Source organism: Cetorhinus maximus, unplaced genomic scaffold, assembly GCF_964194155.1.
Source record: "Cetorhinus maximus unplaced genomic scaffold, sCetMax3.hap1.1 HAP1_SCAFFOLD_2047, whole genome shotgun sequence".
Lineage (NCBI taxonomy): Eukaryota > Metazoa > Chordata > Chondrichthyes > Lamniformes > Cetorhinidae > Cetorhinus > Cetorhinus maximus.
In genome coordinates, this window is record NW_027597987.1 from 27,117 (window position 1) to 47,905 (window position 20,789).

Below are 20,789 nucleotides of genomic sequence, written 5' to 3' on the forward strand. Positions count from 1 at the left end.
GGGAGGTCGGGGGATGAAGGGGAGGTCGGAGGATCAAGGGGTGGTCGGGGGATCAAGGGGAGGTCGGGGGATCAAGGGGAGGTCGGGGGATCAAGGGGAGGTCGGGGGATCAAGGGGTGGTCGGGGGATCAAGGGGATGTCGGGGGGTCAAGGGGAGGTCGGGGGATCAAGGGGAGGTCGGGGGATCAAGGGGAGGTCGGGGCATCAAGGGGAGGTCGGGGCATCAAGGGGAGGTCGGGGCATCAAGGGGAGGTCGGGGCATCAAGGGGAGGTCGGGGCATCAAGGGGAGGTCGGGGCATCAAGGTGTGGTGGGGGCATCAAGGGGAGGGCGGGGGATCAAGGGGAAGTCGGGGCACCAAGGGGAGGTCGGGGCATCAAGGGGAGGTCAGGGCATCAAGAGTTGGTCGGGTGATCAAGGGGAGGTCGGGTGATCAAGGGGAGGTCGGGTGATCAAGGGGTGGTCGGGGGAACATGGAGAGGTCGGGGGATCAAGGAGATGTCGGGGGATCAAGGGGCAGTCAGGGGATTCAAGGGGAGGTCGGGGGATTCAAGTGGTGATTGGGGTTCAATGGGAGGTCGTGGGTCAAGTGGAGGTCGGGGGTCAAGGGGATGTCGTTTGTCTAGGGGATGTCGGAAGGATCAAGGGGAGAACGGAGGATCAAGGGGAGGTCGGCAGATCAAGCGGATGTCGGGGCATCAAGGGAAGGTCGGGGGTTTCAAGGGGTGGTTGGGGTTGAAGTGGATGTCAAGGGATCAAGGGGAGGTCGGGGGATGAAGGGGAGGTCGGGGGATGAAGGGGATGTCGGGGGATGAAGGGGTGGTCGGTGTTGAAGGGGAGGTCGGGGAACGAAGGGGAGGTCGGGGGATCAAGGGGAGGTCGGGGGATCAATGGGATGTCGGGGGATCAAGGGGAGGTCGGGGGATCAAGAGGAGGTCGGGGGATGAAGTGGAGGTCGGGGGATCAAGGGGAGGTCGGGGGATCAAGGGATATTCGGGGGATTCAAGGGGAGGTCGGGCATTTCAAGGGGTGATTGGGGTTCAATGGGAGGTCGTGGGTCAAGGGGAGGTCGGGGGATCAAGGGGAGGTCGGGGGATCAAGGGGTGGTCGGGGGATCAAGGAGAGGTCGGGGGATCAAGAGGAGTTTGGGGTATCAAGGGGAGGTCGGGGGATCAAGGGGAGGTCGGGAGATCAAGGGGAGGTCGGGGGATCAAGGGGTGGTCGGGGGATCAAGGGGATGTCGGGGCATCAAGGGGATGTCGGGGCATCAAGGGGAGGGCGGGGGATCAAGGGGAAGTCGGGGCATCAAGGGGAGGTCGGGGCATCAAGGGGAGGTCGGGGGATCAAGGGTTGGTCGGGTGATCAAGGGAAGGTCGGGTGATCAAGGGAAGGTCGGGTGATCAAGGGGTGGTCGGGGGAACATGGAGAGGTCGGGGGATCATGGAGATGTCGGGGGATCAACGGGCGGTCAGGGGATTCTAGGGTAGGTCGGGGGTTTCAAGTGGTGATTGGGATTCAATGGGAGGTCGTGGGTCAAGGGGAGGTCGGGGGTCAAGGGGCGGTCGTTTGTCAAGGGGATGTCGGAAGGATCAAGGGGAGAACGAAGGATCAAGGGGAGGTCGGCAGATCAAGTGGATGTCGGGGCATCAAGGGAAGGTCGGGGGTTTCAAGGGGTGGTTGGGGTTGAAGTGGATGTCAAGGGATCAAGGGGAGGTCGGGGGTTGAAGGGGCGGTCGGGGGATGAATGGGAGGTCGGGGGTTGAAGGGGAGGTCGGGGTATGAAGGGGGTTTCGGGGGATCAAGGGGAATTCGGGGGATCAAGTTGAGGTCGGGGGATCAAGGTGAGGTCGGAGGATCAAGGGGAGGTCGGGGGATGAAGGGGAGGTCGTGGGATGACGGGGAGGTCGGGGAATCAAGGGGAGGTCGGGGGATCAAGAGCAGGTCGGGGGTTGAAGGAGTGGTCGGGGGATGAAGGGGAGGTCGGGGAATCAAAGGGAGGTCGGGGGATCAAGGGGAGGTCGGGGCATCAAGGGGAGGTCCGGGCATCAAGGGGAGGGCGGGGGATCAAGGGGAGGTCGGGAGATCAAGGGGAGGTCGGGTGATCAAGTGGATGTCGGGGCATCAAGGGAAGGTCGGGGGTTTCAAGGGGTGGTCGGGGTTGAAGTGGATGTCAAGGGCTCAAGGGGAGGTCGGAGGTTGAAGGGGCGGTCGGGTGATGAAGGGGAGGTCGGGGGTTGAAGCTGAGGTCGGGGTATGAAGGGGAGTTCGGGGGATCAAGGGGAGGTCAGGCGATCAAGTTGAGGTCGGGGGATCAAGGTGAGGTCGGAGGATCAAGGGGAGGTCGGGGGATCAAGGGGAGGTCGGGGGATCAAGGGGAGGTCGGGGGTTGAAGGGGTGGTCGGGGGATCAAGGGGAGGTCGGGGGATCAAGGGGAGGTCGGGGGATCATGGGGATTTCGGTCGATCAAGGGGAGGTCGGGGGATCAAGGGGAGTGCGGGGCATCAAGGGGAAGTCGGGGCATCAAGGGGTGGTCGGGGCTTCAAGTGGAGGTCGGGGCATCAACGGGATGTCGCGGCATCTAGGGGAGGTCGGGGCATCAAGGGGAGGGCGGGGGATCAAGGGGAAGTCGGGGCATCAAGGGGAGGTCGAGGCATCAAGGGGATGTCGGGGGATCAAGGGTTGGTCGGGTGATCAAGGGAAGGTCGGGTGATCAAGGGAAGGTCGGGTGATCAAGGGGTGGACGGGGGAACATGGAGAGGTCGGGGGATCAAGGAGATGTCGGGGGATCAACGGGCGGTCTGGGGATTCAAGGGTAGGTCGGGGGTTTCAAGTGGTGATTGGGGTTCAATGGGAGGTCGTGGGTCATGGGGAGGTCGGGGTTCAAGGGGCGGTCGTTTGTCAAGGGGTTGTCGGAAGGATCAAGGGGAGAACGAAGGATCAAGTGGAGGTCGGCAGATCAAGTGGATGTCGGGGCATCAAGGGAAGGTCGGGGGTTTCAAGGGGTCGTTGCGGGTGAAGTGGATGTCAAGGGATCAAGGGGATGTCGGGGGTTCAAGGGGCGGTCGAGGGATGAATGGGAGGTCGGGGGTTGAAGGGGATGTCGGGTTATGAAGGGGAGTTCGGGGGTTGAAGGGGATTTCGGGGGATCATGGTGAGGTCGGGGGATCAAGGTGAGGTCGGAGGATCAAGGGGAGGTCGGGGGATGAAGAGGAGGTCGGGGGATCACGGGGAGGTCGGGGAATCAAGGGGAGGTCGGGGGATCAAGGGGTGGTCGGGGGATCAAGAGCAGGTCGGGGGTTGAAAGGAAGGTCGGGGGATGAAGGGGTGGTCGGGGGATGCAGGGGTGGTCGGGGGATCAAAGGGAGGTCGGGGGATCAAGGGGAGGTCGGGGCATCAAGGGGAGGTCCGGGCATCAAGGGGAGGGCGGGGGATCAAGGGGAGGTCGGGGCATCAAGGGGTGGTCGGGGGATCAAGGGGAGGTCGGGGCATCAAGGGGAGGTCCGGGCATCAAGGGGAGGGCGGGGGATCAAGGGGAGGTCGGGGCATCAAGGGGTGGTCGGGGGATCAAGGGGTGGTCGGGGGATCAAGGAGATGTCGGGGGATCAAGGGGCGGTCAGGGGATTCAAGGGGAGGTCGGGGGTTTCAAGTGGTGATTGGGGTTCAATGGGAGGTCGTGGGTCAAGGGGAGGTCGGGGGTGAAGGGGCGGTCGTTTGTCAAGGGGTTGTCGGAAGGATCAAGGGGAGAACGAAGGATCAAGGGGAGGTCGGCTGATCAAGTGGATGTCGGGGCATCAAGGGAAGGTCGGGGGTTTCAAGGGGTGGTTGGGGTTGAAGTGGATGTCAAGGGATCAAGTGGAGGTCGGAGGTTGAAGGGGCGGTCGCGTGATGAAGGGGAGGTCGGGGGTTGAAGGTGAGGTCGGGGTATGAAGGGGAGTTCGGGTGATCAAGGGGAGGTCGGGGGATGAAGGGGAGGTCGGGGGATCATGGGGAGGTCGGGGGATCAAGGGGAGGTCGGGGGATCAAGGGGAGGTCGGGGGTTCAAGGGGAGGTCGGGGGATCAAGGGGTGGTCGGGGTATCAAGGGGAGGTCGGGGGATCAAGGGGTGGTCGGGGGATCAAGGGGTGGTCGGGGGATCAAGAGGAGGTCGGGGGTGAAGGGCAGGTCGGGGGATGAAGGGGAGGTCGGGCGTTCAAGGGGTGGTCGGGTGATCAAGGGGTGGTCGGGGGATCAAGGGGAGGTCGGGGGATCAAGGGGAGGTCGGGGGATCAAGAGGAGGTCGGTGGATGAAGGGGTTGTCGGGTGATCAAGGGGAGGTCGGGGGATCAAGGGGTGGTCGGGGGATCAAGGGGAGGTTGGGGGTTGAAGGGGAGGTCGGGGGATCAAGTGGAGGTCGGGGGATGAAGGGGAGATCGGGGCATCAAGGGTAGTTCGGTGGATCCAGGGGTGGTCGGGGGTATCAAGGTAGGTCGGGAGTTTCAACGGGAGGTAAGGTTTTCAATGGGTGGTTGCGGTTCAAGTGGATGTCCGGGATAAAGGGTTGGTTGGGGGATCAAGGGGTGGTCGGGGGATCAAGGGGAGGTCGGGAGATCAAGGGGTGGTCGGGGGATCAAGGGGAGGTCGGGGGATCAACGGTTGGTCGGATGATCAAGGGGAGGTTGGGTGATCAAGGGGAGGTCGGGTGATCATGGGGTGGTGGGGGGAACATAGAGAGGTTGGGGGATCAAGGGGAGGTCGGAGGTCAAGGGGAGGTCGGGGTATGAAGGGGAGTTCGGGGGATCAAGGGGAGGTCGGGGGATCAAGGGGTGGTCGGGGGATCAAGGGGAGGTCGGGGGATCAAGGGGTGGTCGGGGGATCAAGGTGAGGTCGGGGGATCAATGGGAGATCGGGGCATCAAGGGGAGTTCGGGGGATCCAGGGGAGGTCGGGGTTTTCAAGGTAGGTCGGGAGTTTCAAGGTGAGGTCCGGGTTTTCAATGGGTGGTTGCGGTTCAAGTGGATGTCCGGGATCAAGGGTAGGTCGGGGGATCAAGGGGTGGTCGGGGGATCAAGGGAAGGTCGGGGGTTTCAAGGGGTGGTTGGGGTTGAAGTGGATGTCAAGTGATCAAGGGGAGGTCGGGGGTTGAAGGGGAGGTCGGGGGATGAAGGGGATGTCGGGGGATGAAGGGGTGGTCGGTGTTGAAGGGGAGGTCGGGGAATGAAGGGGAGGTTGGGGGAGCAAGGGGAGGTCGGGGGATCAAGGGGAGGTCGGGGGATCAAGGGGAGGTCGGAATATCAAGGGGAGGTTGGGGGATGAACGGGAGGTCGGGGTTTGAAGGGGTGGATGGGGGATGAAGGGGAGGTCGGGGTATCAATGGGAGGTCGGGGCATCAAGGGGAGGTCGGGGGATCAAGGGGAGGTCGGGGGATCAATGGGAGGTCGGGGGATCAAGGGGAGGTCGGGGGATCAAGAGGAGGTCGGGGGATGAAGTGGAGGTCGGGGGATCAAGGGGTGGTCGGGGGATCAAGGGGTGGTCGGGGGATTCAAGGGGAGGTCGGGCGTTTGAAGGGGTGATTGGGGTTCAATGGGAGGTCGTGGGTCAAGGGGAGGTCGGGGGATCAAGGGGAGGTCGGGGGATCAAGGGGTGGTCGGGGGATCAAGGAGAGGTCGGGGGATCAAGAGGAGTTTGGGGTATCAAGGGGAGGTCGGGGGATCAAGGGGAGGTCGGGAGATCATGGGGAGGTCGGGGGATCAAGGGGTGGTCGGGGGATCAAGGGGAGCTCGTGGGATCAAGGGGAGGGCGGGGCATCAAGGGGAGGTCGGGGCATCAAGGGGAGGTCGGGGCATCAAGTGGGGGTCGGGGCATCAAGGGGATGTCGGGGCATCAAGGGGAGGTCGGGGCATCAAGGGGAGGGCGGGGGATCAAGGGGTAGTCGGGGCATCAAGGGGAGGTCGGGGCATCAAGGAGAGGTCGGGGGATCAAGGGTTGGTCGGGTGATCAAGGGAAGGTCGTGTCATCAAGGGAAGGTCGGGTGATCAAGGGGTGGTCGGGGGAACATGGAGAGGTCGGGGGATCATGGAGATGTCGGGGGATCAACGGTCGGTCAGGGGATTCAAGGGGAGGTCGGGGGTTTCAAGTGGTGATTGGGGTTCAATGGGATGTCGTGGGTCAAGGGGAGGTCGGTGGTCAAGGGGCAGTCGTTTGTCAAGGGGATGTCGGAAAGATCAAGGGGAGAACGAAGGATCAAGGAGAGGTCGGCAGATCAAGTGGATGTCGGGGCATCAAGGGAAGGTCGGGGGTTTCAAGGGGTGGTTGCGATTGAAGTGGATGTCAAGGGATCAAGGGGAGGTCGGGGGTTGAAGGGGCGGTCGGGGGATGAATGGGAGGTCGGGGGTTGAAGGGGAGGTCGGGGTATGAAGGGGTGTTCGGGGGATCAAGGGGAATTCGGGGGATCAAGTTGAGGTCGGGGGATCAAGGTGAGGTCGGAGGATCAAGGGGAGGTCGGGGGATCAAGAGCAGGTCGGGGGTTGAAGGGGAGGTCGGGGGATGAAGGGGAGGTCGGGGGATCAAAGGGAGGTCGGGGGATCAAGGGGAGGTCGGGGCATCAAGGGGAGGTCCGGGCATCAAGGGGTGGGCGGGGGATCAAGGGGAGGTCGGGAGATCAAGGGGAGGTCGGGGGATCAAGTGGATGTCGGGGCATCAAGGGAAGGTCGGGGGTTTCAAGGGGTGGTCGGGGTTGAAGTGGATGTCAAGGGCTCAAGGGGAGGTCGGAGGTTGAAGGGGCGGTCGGGTGATGAAGGGGAGGTCGGGGGATCAAGGGGAGGTCAGGCGATCAAGGTGAGGTCAGGGGATCAAGGTGAGGTCGGAGGATCAAGGGGAGGTCGGGCGATCAAGGGGAGGTCGGGGGATCAAGGGGAGGTCGGGGGATCAAGGGGAGGTCGGGGGTTGAAGGGGTGGTCGGGGGATCAAAGGGAGGTCGGGGGATCATGGGGTGGTCGGGGGATCAAGGGGAGGTCGGGGGATCAAGGGGAGGTCGGGGGATTAAGGGGAGTTCGGGGGTTGAAGGGGTGGTCGGGGGATCAAGGGGAGGTCGGGGGATCATGGGGAGGTCGGGGGATCAAGGGGAGGTCGGGGGATCAAGGGGAGGACGGGGCATCAACGGGATGTCGGGGCATCAAGGGGAGGTCGGGGCAACAAGGGGAGGGCGGGGGATCAAAGGGATTTCGGGGCATCAAGGGGAGGTCGGGGCATCAAGGGGAGGTCGGGGGATCAAGGGTTGGTCGGGTGATCAAGGGAAGGTCGGGTGATCAAGGGAAGGTCGGGTGATCAAGGGGTGGACGGGGGTACATGGAGAGGTCGGGGGATCAAGGAGATGTCGGGGGATCAACGGGCGGTCAGGGGATTCAAGGGTAGGTCGGGGGTTTCAAGTGGTGATTGGGGTTCAATGGGAGGTCGTGGGTCAAGGGGAGGTCGGTGGACAAGGGGCGGTCGTTTGTCAAGGGGTTGTCGGAAGGATCAAGGGCAGAACGAAGGATCAAGGAGAGGTCGGCAGATCAAGTGGATGTCGGGGCATCAAGGGAAGGTCGGGGGTTTCAAGGGGTGGTTGGGGTTCAAGTGGATGTCAAGGGATCAATGGGAGGTCGGGGGTTGAAGGGGCGGTCGGGGGATGAATGGGAGGTCGGGGGTTGAAGGGGAGGTCGGGCTATGAAGGGGCGTTCGGGGGATCAAGGGGAATTTGGGGGATCAAGTTGATGTCGGGGGATCAAGGTGAGGTCGGAGGATCAAGGGGAGGTCGTGGGTTGAAGGGGAGGTCGTGGGATGACGGGGAGGTCGGGGGATCAATGGGAGGTCGGGGGATCAAGAGCAGGTCGGGGGTTGAAGGGGTGGTCGGGGGATGAAGGGGAGGTCGGGGGATCAAAGGGAGGTCGGGGGATCAAGGGGAGGTCGGGGCATCAAGTGGAGGTCCGGGCATCAAGGGGTGGGCGGGTGATCAAGGGGAGGTCGGGAGATCAAGGGGAGGTCGGGTGATCAAGTGGATGTCGGGGTATCAAGGGAAGGTCGGGGGTTTCAAGGGGTGGTCGGGGTTGAAGTGGATGTCAAGGGTTCAAGGGGAGGTCGGAGGTTGAAGGGGCGGTCGGGTGATGAAGGGGTGTTCGGGGGATCAAGGGGAGGTCAGGCGATCAAGGTGAGGTCGGGGGATCAAGGTGAGGTCGGAGGATCAAGGGGAGATCGGGGGATCAAGGGGAGGTCGGGGGATCAAGGGTAGGTCGGGGGTTGAAGGGGTGGTCGGGGGATCAAGGGGAGGTCGGGGGAACAAGGGGAGGTCGGGGGTTCATGGGGAGGTCGGGGGATCAAGGGGAGGTCGGGGGATCAAGGGGAGGGCGGGGCATCAAGGGGAAGTCGGGGCATCAAGGGGTGGTCGGGGCTTCAAGTGGAGGTCGGGGCATCAACGGGATGTCGGGGCATCAAGGGGATGTCGGGGCATCAAGGGGAGGGCGGGGGATCAAGGGGAAGTCGGGGTATCAAGGGGAGGTCGGGGCATCAAGGGGAGGTCGGGGGATCAAGGGTTGGTCGGGTGATCAAGGGAAGGTCGGGTGATCAAGGGAAGGTCAGGTGATCAAGGGGTGGACGGGGGAACATGGAGAGGTCGGGGGATCAAGGAGATGTCGGGGGATCAACGGGCGGTCAGGGGATTCAAGGGTAGGTCGGGGGTTTCAAGTGGTGATTGGGGTTCAATGGGAGGTCGTGGGTCAAGGGGAGGTCGGGGGTCAAGGGGCGGTCGTTTGTCAAGGGGTTGTCGGAAGGATCAAGGGGAGAACGAAGGATCAAGGGGCGGTCGGCAGATCAAGTGGATGTCGGGGCATCAAGGGAAGGTCGGGGGTTTCAAGGGGTCGTTGCGGGTGAAGTGGATGTCAAGGGATCAAGGGGAGGTCGGGGGTTGAAGGGGCGGTCGGGGGATGAAGGGGTGGTCGGGGGTTGAAGGGGATGTCGGGTTATGAAGGGGAGTTCGGGGGTTCAAGGGGAATTCGGGGGATCATGGTGAGGTCGGGGGATCAAGGTGAGGTCGGAGGATCAAGGGGAGGTCGGGGATGAAAGGGAGGTCGGGGGATCACGGGGTGGTCGGGGGATCAAGAGCAGGTCGGGGGTTGAAGGGGAGGTCGGGGGATGAAGGGGAGGTCGGGGGATGCAGGGGAGGTCGGGGGATCAAAGGGAGGTCGGGCGATCAAGGGGAGGTCGGGGCATCAAGGGGAGGTCCGGGCATCAAGGGGAGGGCGGGGGATCAAGGGGAGGTCGGGGGATCAAGGGGTGGTCGGGGGATCAAGGGGAGGTCGGGCGATCAAGAGTAGGTCGGGTGATGAAGGGGTGGTCGGGGTATCAAGGGGTGGTCGGGGGATCAAGGAGATGTCGGGGGATCAAGGGGCGGTCAGGGGATTCAAGGGGTGGTCGGGGGTTTCAAGTGGTGATTGGGGTTCAATGGGAGGTCGTGGGTCAAGGGGAGGTCGGGGGTGAAGGGTCGGTCGTTTGTCGAGGGGTTGTCGGAAGGATCAAGGGGAGAATGAAGGATCAAGGGGAGGTCGGCTGATCAAGTGGATGTCGGGGCATCAAGGGAAGGTCGGGGGTTTCAAGGGGTGGTTGGGGTTGAAGTGGATGTCAAGGGATCAAGTGGAGGTCGGAGGTTGAAGGGGCGGTCGCGTGATGAAGGGGAGGTCGGGGGTTGAAGGTGAGGTCGGGGTATGAAGGGGAGTTCGGGTGATCAAGGGGAGGTCGGGGGATCAAGGGGAGGTCGGGGGATCATGGGATGGTCAGGGGATCAAGGGGAGGTCGGGGGATCAAGGGGAGGTCGGGGGTTCAAGGGGAGGTCTGGGGATCAAGGGGTGGTCTGTGTATCAAGGGGAGGTCGGGGGATCAAGGGGTGGTCGGGGGATCAATGGGTGGTCGGGGGATCAAGAGGAGGTCGGGGGTTGAAGGGCAGGTCGGGGGATGAAGGGGAGGTCGGGCGTTCAAGGGGTGGTCGGGTGATCAAGGGGTGGTCGGGGGATCAAGGGGATGTCGGGGGATCAAGGGGAGGTCGGGGGATCAAGAGGAGGTCGGTGGATGAAGGGGTGGTCGGGTGATCAAGGGGATGTCGGGGGATCAAGGGGTGGTCGGGGGATCAAGGGGAGGTCGGGGGTTGAAGGGGGGGTCGGGGGATCAAGTGGAGGTCGGGGGATGAAGGGGAGATCGGTGCATCAAGGGGAGTTCGGGGGATCCAGGGGTGGTCGGGGGTTTCAAGGTAGGTCGGGACTTTCAAGGGGAGGTCGGGGTTTTCAATGGGTGGTTGCGGTTCAAGTGGATGTCCGGGATAAAGGGTAGGTCGGGGGATCAAGGGGTGGTCGGGGGATCAAGGGGAGTTCGGGAGATCAAGGGGTGGTCGGGGTATCAAGTGGAGGTCGGGGGATCAACGGTTGGTCGGATGATCAAGGAGAGGTTGGGTGATCAAGGGGAGGTCGGGTGATCATGGGGTGGTGGGGGGAACATAGAGAGGTTGGGGGATCAAGGGGAGGTCGGAGGTCAAGGGGAGGTCGGGGTATGAAGGGGAGTTCTGGTGATCAAGGGGAGGTCGGGGGATCAAGGGGTGGTCGGGGGATCAAGGTGAGGTCTGGGGATCAAGGGGTGGTCGGGGGATCAAGGTGAGGTCGGGGGATCAATGGGAGATCGGGGCATCAAGGGGAGTTCGGGGGATCCAGGGGAGGTCGGGGGTTTCAAGGTAGGTCGGGAGTTTCAAGGGGAGGTCCGGGTTTTCAATGGGTGGTTGCGGTTCAAGTGGATGTCCGGGATCAAGGGTAGGTCGGGGGATCAAGGGGTGGTCGGGGGATCAAGGGGAGGTCGGAATAACAAGGGGAGGTTGGGGGATGAACGGGAGGTCGGGGTTTGAAGGGGTGGACAGGGGATGAAGGGGAGGTCGGGTTATCAAGGGGAGGGCGGGGGATTCAAGGGGTTGTCGGGCGTTTCAAGGGGTGATTGGGGTTCAATGGGAGGTCGTGGGTCAAGGGGAGGTCGGGGGATCAAGGGGAGGTCGGGGGATCAAGGGGTGGTCGGGGGATCAAGGAGAGGTCGGGGGATCAAGAGGAGTTTGGGGTATCAGGGGTGGTCGGGGGATCAAGGGGAGGTCGGGAGATCAAGGGGAGGTCGGGGGATCAAGGGGTGGTCGGGGGATCAAGGGGAGGTCGTGGGATCAAGGGGAGGGCGGGGCATCAAGGGGAGGTCGGGGCATCAAGGGGAGGTCGGGGCATCAAGTGGAGGTCGGGGCATCAAGTGGATGTCGGGGCATCAAGGGGAGGTCGGGGCATCAAGGGGAGGTCGGGGGATCAAGGGTTGGTCGGGTGATCAAGGGAAGGTCGGGTGATCAAGGGAAGGTCGGGTGATCAAGGGGTGGTCGGGGGAACATGGAGAGGTCGGGGGATCAACGGGCGGTCAGGGGATTCAAGGGGTGGTCGGGGGTTTCAAGTGGTGATTGGGGTTCAATGGGATGTCGTGGGTCAAGGGGAGGTCGGGGGTCAAGGGGCGGTCGTTTGTCAAGGGGATGTCGGAAGGATCAAGGGGAGAACGAAGGATCAAGGAGAGGTCGGCAGATCAAGTGGATGTCGGGGCATCAAGGGAAGGTCGGGGGTTTCAAGGGGTGGTTGCGGTTGAAGTGGATGTCAAGGGATCAAGGGGAGGTCGGGGGTTGAAGGGGCGGTCGGGGGATGAATGGGAGGTCGGGAGTTGAAGGGGAGGTCGGGGGATCAAGAGCAGGTCGGGGGTTGAAGGGGAGGTCGGGGGCTGAAGGGGAGGTCGGGGGATCAAAGGGAGGTCGGGGGATCAAGGGGAGGTTGGGGCATCAAGGGGAGGTCCGGGCATCAAGGGGAGGGCGGGGGTTCAAGGGGAGGTCGGGAGATCAAGGGGAGGTCGGGGGATCAAGTGGATGTCGGGGCATCAAGGGACGGTCGGGGGTTTCAAGTGGTGATTGGGGTTCAATGGGAGGTCGTGGGTCAAGGGGAGGTCGGGGGTCAAGGGGCGGTCGTTTGTCAAGGGGTTGTCGGAAGGATCAAGGGGAGAACGAAGGATCAAGGGGAGGTCGGCTGATCAAGTGGATGTCGGGGCATCAAGGGAAGGTCGGGGGTTTCAAGGGGTGGTTGGGGTTGAAGTGGATGTCAAGGGATCAAGTGGAGGTCGGAGGTTGAAGGGGCGGTCGCGTGATGAAGGGGAGGTCGGGGGTTGAAGGTGAGGTCGGGGTATGAAGGGGAGTTCGGGTGATCAAGGGGAGGTCGGGGGATCAAGGGTAGGTCGGGGGATCATGGGGTGGTCAGGGTATCAAGGGGAGGTCGGGGGATCAAGGGGAGGTCGGGGGTTCAAGGGGAGGTCTGGGGATCAAGGGGTGGTTGGGGTATCAAGGGGTGGTCGGGGGATCAAGGGGTGGTCGGGGGATCAAGGGGTGGTCGGTGGATCAAGGGGTGGTCGGTGGATCAAGGGGTGGTCGGTGGATCAAGGGGTGGTCGGGGGATCAATAGGAGGTCGGGGGTTGAAGTGCAGGTCGGGGGATGAAGGGGAGGTCGGGCGTTCAAGGGGTGGTCGGGGGATCAAGGGGAGGTCGGGGGTTGAAGGGGAGGTCGGGGGATCAAGTTGAGGTCGGGGGATGAAGGGGAGATCGGGGCATCAAGGGGAGTTCGGGGGATCCAGGGGTGGTCGGGGGTTTCAAGGTAGGTCGGGAGTTTCAAGGGGAGGTCGGGGTTTTCAATGGGTGGTTGCGGTTCAAGTGGATGTCCGGGATAAAGGGTAGGTCGGGGGATCAAGGGGTGGTCGGGGGATAAAGGGAAGGTCGGGAGATCAAGGGGAGGTCGGGGGATCAAGGGGAGGTCGGGGGATCAACGGTTGGTCGGATGATCAAGGGGAGGTTGGGTGATCAAGGGGAGGTCGGGTGATCATGGGGTGGTGGGGGGAAAATAGAGAGGTTGGGGGATCAAGGGGAGGTCGGAGGTCAAGGGGAGGTCGGGGTATGAAGGGGAGTTCTGGGGATCAAGGGGAGGTCGGGGGATCAAGGGGTGGTCGGGGGATCAAGGGGAGGTCGGGGGATCAAGGGGTGGTCGGGGGATCAATAGGAGGTCGGGGGTTGAAGGGCAGGTCGGGGGATGAAGGGGAGGTCGGGCGTTCAAGGGGTGGTCGGGGGATCAAGGGGAGGTCGGGGGTTGAAGGGGAGGTCGGGGGATCAAGTGGAGGTCGGGGGATGAAGGGGAGATCGGGGCATCAAGGGGTGGTCGGGGGATCAAGGAGAGGTCGGGGGATCAAGAGGAGTTTGGGGTATCAAGGGGTGGTCGGGGGATCAAGGGTAGGTCGGGGGATCATGGGGTGGTCAGGGTATCAAGGGGAGGTCGGGGGATCAAGGGGAGGTCGGGGGTTTCAAGTGGTGATTGGGGTTCAATGGGAGGTCGTGGGTCAAGGGGAGGTCGGGGGTCAAGGGGCGGTCGCTTGTCAAGGGGTTGTCGGAAGGATCAAGGGGAGAACGAAGGATCAAGTGGAGGTCGGCTGATCAAGTGGATGTCGGGGCATCAAGGGAAGGTCGGGGGTTTCAAGGGGTGGGTGGGGTTGAAGTGGATGTCAAGGGATCAAGTGGAGGTCGGAGGTTGAAGGGGCGGTCGCGTGATGAAGGGGAGGTCGGGGGTTGAAGGTGAGGTCGGGGTATGAAGGGGAGTTCGGGTGATCAAGGGGAGGTCGGGGGATCAAGGGTAGGTCGGGGGATCATGGGGTGGTCAGGGTATCAAGGGGAGGTCGGGGGATCAAGGGGAGGTCGGGGGATCAAGGGGAGGTCTGGGGATCAAGGGGTGGTTGGGGTATCAAGGGGTGGTCGGGGGATCAAGGGGAGGTCGGGGGATCAAGGGGTGGTCGGTGGATCAAGGGGTGGTCGGTGGATCAAGGGGTGGTCGGGGGATCAATAGGAGGTCGGGGGTTGAAGGGCAGGTCGGGGGATGAAGGGGAGGTCGGGCGTTCAAGGGGTGGTCGGGGGATCAAGGGGAGGTCGGGGGTTGAAGGGGAGGTCGGGGGATCAAGTGGAGGTCGGGGGATGAAGGGGAGATCGGGGCATCAAGGGGTGCTCGGGGGATCAAGGAGAGGTCGGGGGATCAAGAGGAGTTTGGGGTATCAAGGGGTGGTCGGGGGATCAAGGGGAGGTCGGGAGATCAAGGGGAGTTCGGGGGATCCAGGGGTGGTCGGGGGTTTCAAGGTAGGTCGGGAGTTTCAAGGGGAGGTCGGGGTTTTCAATGGGTGGTTGCGGTTCAAGTGGATGTCCGGGATAAAGGGTAGGTCGGGGGATCAAGGGGTGGTCGGGGGATAAATGGAAGGTCGGGAGATCAAGGGGAGGTCGGGGGATCAAGGGGAGGTCGGGGGATCAACGGTTGGTCGGATGATCAAGGAGAGGTTGGGTGATCAAGGGGAGGTCGGGTGATCATGGGGTGGTGGGGGGAACATAGAGAGGTTGGGGGATCAAGGGGAGGTCGGAGGTCAAGGGGAGGTCGGGGTATGAAGGGGAGTTCTGGGGATCAAGGGGAGGTCGGGGGATCAAGGGGTGGTCGGGGGATCAAGGGGAGGTCGGGGGATCAAGGGGTGGTCGGGGCATCAAGGTGAGGTCGGGGGATCAATGGGAGATCGGGGCATCAAGGGGAGTTCGAGGGATCCAGGGGAGGTCGGGGGTTTCAAGGTAGGTCGGGAGTTTCAAGGTGAGGTCGGGGTTTTCAATGGGTGGTTGCGGTTCAAGTGGATGTCCGGGATAAAGGGTAGGTCGGGGGATCAAGGAGTGGTCGGGGGATCAAGGGGAGGTCGGGAGATCAAGGGGAGGTCGGGGGATCAAGGGGAGGTCGGGGGATCAACGGTTGGTCGGACGATCAAGGGGTGGTTGGGTGATCAAGGGGAGGTCGGGTGATCATGGGGTGGTGGGGGGAACATAGCGAGGTCGGGGGATCAAGGGGAGGTCGGAGGTCAAGGGGAGGTCGGGGTATGAAGGGGAGTTCGGGGGATCAAGGGGAGGTCGGGGGATCAAGGCGAGGTCGGGGGATCAAGGGGAGGTCGGGAGATCAAGGTGAGGTCGGGGGATCAAGGTGAGGTCGGGGGATCAATGGGAGGTCGGAGGATCAATGGGATGTCGGGGGATCAAGGGGAGATCGGGGGTTCAAGTGGATGTCGGGGGATCAAGGGGTGGTCGGGGGATCAAGGGGAGGTCGGGGGATCAAGGGGAGGTCGGGGGATCAAGGGGAGGTCGGGGGATCAAGGGGAGATCGGGAGATCAAGGTGAGGTCGGGAGATCAAGGGGAGGTCGGGGGATCAAGGGCAGGTCGGGGGATCAAGGGGAGGTCGAGAGATCAACGGTTGGTCGGATGATCAAGGGGAGGTTGGGTGATCAAGGGGTGGTCGGGTGATCATGAGGAGGTCGGGGGAACATCGAGAGGTCGGGGGATCAAGATGCCGCGGGATCAAAGGGCGGTCGGGGGATTCAAGGGGAGGTCGGGGGTTTCAAGGGATGATTGGGGTTCAATGGGAGGTCGTGGGTCAATGGGAGGTCGTGGTTCAGGGGGAGGTCGGGGGAGCAAGGGGAGGTCGGGGGATCAAGGGGTGGTCGGGGGATCAAGGGGAGGTCGGGGGATCAAGGGGTGGTCGGGGGATCAAGGGGAGGTCGGGGGATCAAGGGGGGTTCGGGGGATCAAGGGGAGGTCGGGGGATCAAGGGGAGGTCAGGGGATAACGGGGAGTTCGGGGGATCAAGGGGAGGTCGGGGGATGAAGGGGAGATCGGGGCATCAAGGGCATTTCAGGGTTCCAGGGGTGGTCGGGGGTTTCAAGGTAGGTCGGGAGTTTCAAGGGGTGGTCGGGGTTTTCAATGGGTGGTTGCGGTTCAAGTGGATGTCCGGGATTAAGGGTATGTCGGGGGATCAAGGGGTGGTCGGGGGATCAAGGGGTCGTCGGGAGATCAAGGGGAGGTTGGGGGATCAAGGGGAGGTCGGGGGATCAATGGTTGGTCGGATGATCAAGGGGAGGTTGGGTGATCAAGAGGAGGTCGGGTGATCATGGGGTAGTGGGGGGAACATAGAGAGGTTGGGGGATCAAGGGGAGGTCGGAGGTCAAGGGGAGGTCGGGGTATGAAGGGGAGTTCTGGGGATCAAGGGGAGGTCGGGGGATCAAGGGGTGGTCGAGGGATCAAGGGGAGGTCGGGGGATCAAGGTGTGGTCGGGGGATCAAGGTGAGGTCGGGGGATCAATGGGAGATCGGGGCATCAAGGGGAGTTCGTGGGATCCAGCGGAGTTCGGGGGTTTCAAGGTAGGTCGGGAGTTTCAGGGGGTGGTCGGTGTTTTCAATGGGTGGTTGCGGTTCAAGTGGATGTCCGGGATCAAGGGTAGGTCGGGGGATCAAGGGGTGGTCGGGGGATCAAGGGGAGGTCGGGAGATCAAGGGGAGGTCGGGGGATCAAGGGGAGGTCGGGGGATCAAGGGGAGGTCGGGGGATCAACGGTTGGTCGGCTGATCAAGGGGAGGTTGGGTGATCAAGGGGAGGTCGGGTGATCATGGGGTGGTGGGGGGAACATAGATAGGTCGGGGGATCAAGGAGAGGTCGGGGGATCAAGAGGAGTTTGGGGTATCAAGGGGTGGTCGGGGGATCAAGGGGAGGTCGGGAGATCAAGGGGAGGTCGGGGGATCAAGGGGTGGTCGGGGGATCAAGGGGAGGTCGTGGGATCAAGGGGAGGGCGGGGCATCAAGGGGTGGTCGGGGCATCAAGGGGAGGTCGGGGCATCAAGTGGAGGTCGGGGCATCAAGTGGATGTCGGGGCATCAAGGGGAGGTCGGGGCATCAAGGGGAGGTCGGGGGATCAAGGGTTGGTCGGGTGATCAAGGGAAGGTCGGGTGATCAAGGGAAGGTCGGGTGATCAAGGGGTGGTCGGGGGATCAAGGAGAGGTCGGGGGATCAAGAGGAGTTTGGGGTATCAAGGGGTGGTCGGGGGATCAAGGGGAGGTCGGGAGATCAAGGGGAGGTCGGGGGATCAAGGGGAGGTCGGGAGATCAAGGGGAGGTCGGGGGATCAAGGGGTGGTCGGGGGATCAAGGGGAGGTCGTTGGATCAAGGGGAGGGCGGGGCATCAAGGGGTGGTCGGGGCATCAAGTGGATGTCGGGGCATCAAGGGGAGGTCGGGGCATCAAGGGGAGGTCGGGGCATCAAGGGGAGGTCGGGGGATCAATGGTTGGTCGGATGATCAAGGGGAGGTTGGGTGATCAAGGGGAGGTCGGGTGATCATGGGGTAGTGGGGGGAACATAGAGAGGTTGGGGGATCAAGGGTAGGTCGGAGGTCAAGGGGTGGTCGGGGTATGAAGGGGAGTTCTGGGGATAAAGGGGTGGTCGGGGGATCAAGGGGTGGTCGGGGGATCAAGGGGAGGTCGGGGGATCAAGGTGTGGTCGGGTGATCAAGGTGAGGTCGGGGGATCAATGGGAGATCGGGGCATCAAGGGGAGTTCGTGGGATCCAGCGGAGGTCGGGGGTTTCAAGGTAGGTCGGGAGTTTCAAGGGGTGGTCGGTGTTTTCAACGGGTGGTTGCGGTTCAAGTGGATGTCCGGGATCAAGGATAGGTCGGGGGATCAAGGGGTGGTCGGGGGATCAAGGGGAGGTCGGGAGATCAAGGGGAGGTCGGGGGATCAAGGGGAGGTCGGGGGATCAACGGTTGGTCGGCTGAACAAGGGGAGCTTGGGTGATCAAGGGGAGGTCGGGTGATCATGGGGTGGTGGGGGGAACATAGAGAGGTCGGGGGATCAAGGTGAGGTCGGAGGTCAAGGGGAGGTCGGGGTATGAAGTGGAGTTCGGGGGCTCAAGGGGAGGTCGGGGGATCAAGGGGAGGTCGGGGGATCAAGGGGAGGTCGGGGGATCAAGGGGAGGTCGGGAGTTCAAGGTGAGGTCGGGGGATCAAGGTGAGGTCGGGGGATCAATGGGAGGTCGGAGGATCAATGGGATGTCGGGGGATCAAGGGGAGATCGGGGGTTCAAGTGGATGTCGTGGGATCAAGGGGTGGTCGGGGGATCAAGGGGAGGTCGGGGGATCAAGGGGAGGTCGGGGGATCAAGGGGAGGTCGGGGGATCAAGGGGAGATCGGGAGATCAAGGGGAGGTCGGGAGATCAAGGGGAGGTCGGGGTTCAAGGGGAGGTCGGGGGATCAAGGGGAGGTCGAGGGATCAACGGTTGGTCGGATGATCAATGGGAGGTTGGGTGATCAAGGGGTGGTCGGGTGATCATGGGGAGGTCGGGGGAACATCGAGAGGTCGGGGGATCAAGATGTCGGGGGATCAACGGGCGGTCGGTGGATTCAAGGGGAGGTCGGGGGTTTCAAGGGGTGATTGGGGTTCAATGGGAGGTCGTAGGTCAATGGGAGGTCGTGGGTCAAGGGGAGGTCGGGGGAGCAAAGGGAGGTCGGGGGATCAAGGGGAGTTCGGGGGATCAAGGGGAGGTCGGGGGATCAAGGGGAGGTCGGGGGATAACGGGGAGTTCGGGGGATCAAGGGGAGGTCGGGGGATCAAGGGGAGGTCGGGGATCAAGGGGTGGTCGGGGGATCAAGTGGAGGTCGGGGGATCAAGGAGAGGTCGGGGGATCAAGGAGATGTCGGGGGATCAAGGGGTGGTCGGTGGATCAAGGGTAGCTCGGGGCATCAAGGGGAGCTCGGCGCATCAAGGGGTGGTCGGGGCATCAAGTGGAGGTCGGGGCATCAAGGGGATGTCGGGGCATCAAGGGGAGGTCGGTGCATCAAGGGGAGGGCGGGGGATCAAGGGGAAGTCGGGGCATCAAGGGTAGGTCGGATCATCAAGGGTAGGTCGGGGCATCAAGTGGAGGTCGGGGGATCAAGGGGAGTTCGGGTGATCAAGGGAAGGTCGGGTGATCAAGGGGTGGTCGGGTGATCAAGGGGTGGTCGGGGGAACATGGAGAGGTCGGGGGATCAAGGAGATGTCGGGGGATCAACGGGCAGTCAGGGGATTCAAGGGGAGGACGGGGGATTCAAGTGGTGATTGGGGTTCAATGGGAGGTCGTGGGTCAAGTGGAGGTCGGGGGTCAAGGGGATGTCGTTTGTCAAGGGGATGTCGGAAGGATCAAGGGGAGAACGGAGAATCAAGGGGAGGTCGGCAGATGAAGCGGATGTCGGGGCATCAAGGGATGGTTGGGGTTGAAGTGGATGTCAAGGGATCAAGGGGAGGTCTCGGGATGAAGGGGAGGTCGGGGGATGAAGGGGATGTCGGGGGATGAAGGGTTGGTCGGTGTTGAAGGGGAGGACGGGGAATGAAGGGGAGGTTGGGGGATCAAGGGGTGGTCGGAGTATCAAGGGGAGGTTGGGGGATCAACGGGAGGTCGGGGGATCAAGGGGAGGTCGGGGGATCAAGGGGACGTCGGGGCATCAAGGAGTGGGCGGGGGATCAAGGGGTGGTCGGGGGATCAAGGGGCGGTCGGGGTTTGAAGGGGTGGACGGGGAATGAAGGGGAGGTCGGGGTATCAAGGGGAGGTCGGGGTATCAAGGGGAGGTCGGGGGATCAAGGGGAGGTCGGGGGATCAAGGGGAGGTCGGGGGATCAATGGGAGGTCGGGGGATCAAGGGGAGGTCGGGGGATCAAGGGGTGGTCGGGGGATCAAGAGGATGTTGGGGGATGAAGGGGTGGTCGGGGGATCAACGGTTGGTCGGGGGATCAAGGGGAGGTCGGGGGATCAAGGGGAGGTCGGGGGTTCAAGGGGAGGTCGGGGGATCAAGGAGAGGTCGGGGGATCAAGGAGATGTCGGGGGATCAACGGGCGGTCGGGGGATTCAAGGGGAGGTCGGGCGTTTCAAGGGATGATTGGGGTTCAATGGGAGGTCGTGGGTCAAGGGGAGGTCGGGGGATCAAGGGGTGTCGGGGGATCAAGGGGTGGTCGGGGGATCAAGGGGAGTTCAGGGGATCAAGGGGTGCTCGGGGGATCAAGGGGAGGTCGGGGCATCAAGGGGAGGTCGGGGCATCAAGGGGAGGTCGGGTCATCAAGGGGAAGTCGGGGCATCAAGGGGAGGTCGGGGCATCAATGGGACGTCGGGGCATCAAGGGGATGGCGGGGGATCAAGGGGAAGTCGGGGCACCAAGGCGAGCTCGTAGCATCAAGGGGAGGTCAGGGCATCAAGATTTGGTCGGGTGATCAAGGGGAGGTCGGGTGATCAAGGGGCGGTCGGGTGATCAAGGGGTGGTCGGGGGAACATGGAGAGGTCGGGGGATCAAGGAGATGTCGGGGGATCAACGGGCAGTCAGGGGATTCAAGGGGTGGTCGGGGGATCAAGGGGAGGTCGGGGGATCAACGGTTGGTCGGATGATAATGGGGTGGTTGGGTGATCAAGGGGAGGTCGGGTGATCATGGGGTGGTGGGGGGAACATAGAGAGGTCGGGGGATCAATAGGAGGTCGGAGGTCAAGGGGAGGTCGGGGTATTGAGGGGAGTACGGGGGATCAAGGGGAGATCGGGGGTTCAAGTGGATGTCGGGGGATCAAGGGGTGGTCGGGGGATCACGGGGAGGTCGGGGGATCAAGGGGAGGTCGGGGGTTCAAGGGGAGGTCGGGGGATCAAGGGGAGGTCGGGGGATCAAGGGGAGATCGGGAGATCAAGGGGAGGTCGGGAGATCAAGGGGAGGTCGAGAGATCAAGGGGAGGTCGTGGGATCAAGGGGAGGTCGGGGGATCAACGGTTGGTCGGATGATCAAGGGGAGGTTGGGTGATCAAGGGGTGGTCGGGTGATCATGGGGTGGTCGGGGGAACATCGAGAGGTCGGGGGATCAAGATGTCGG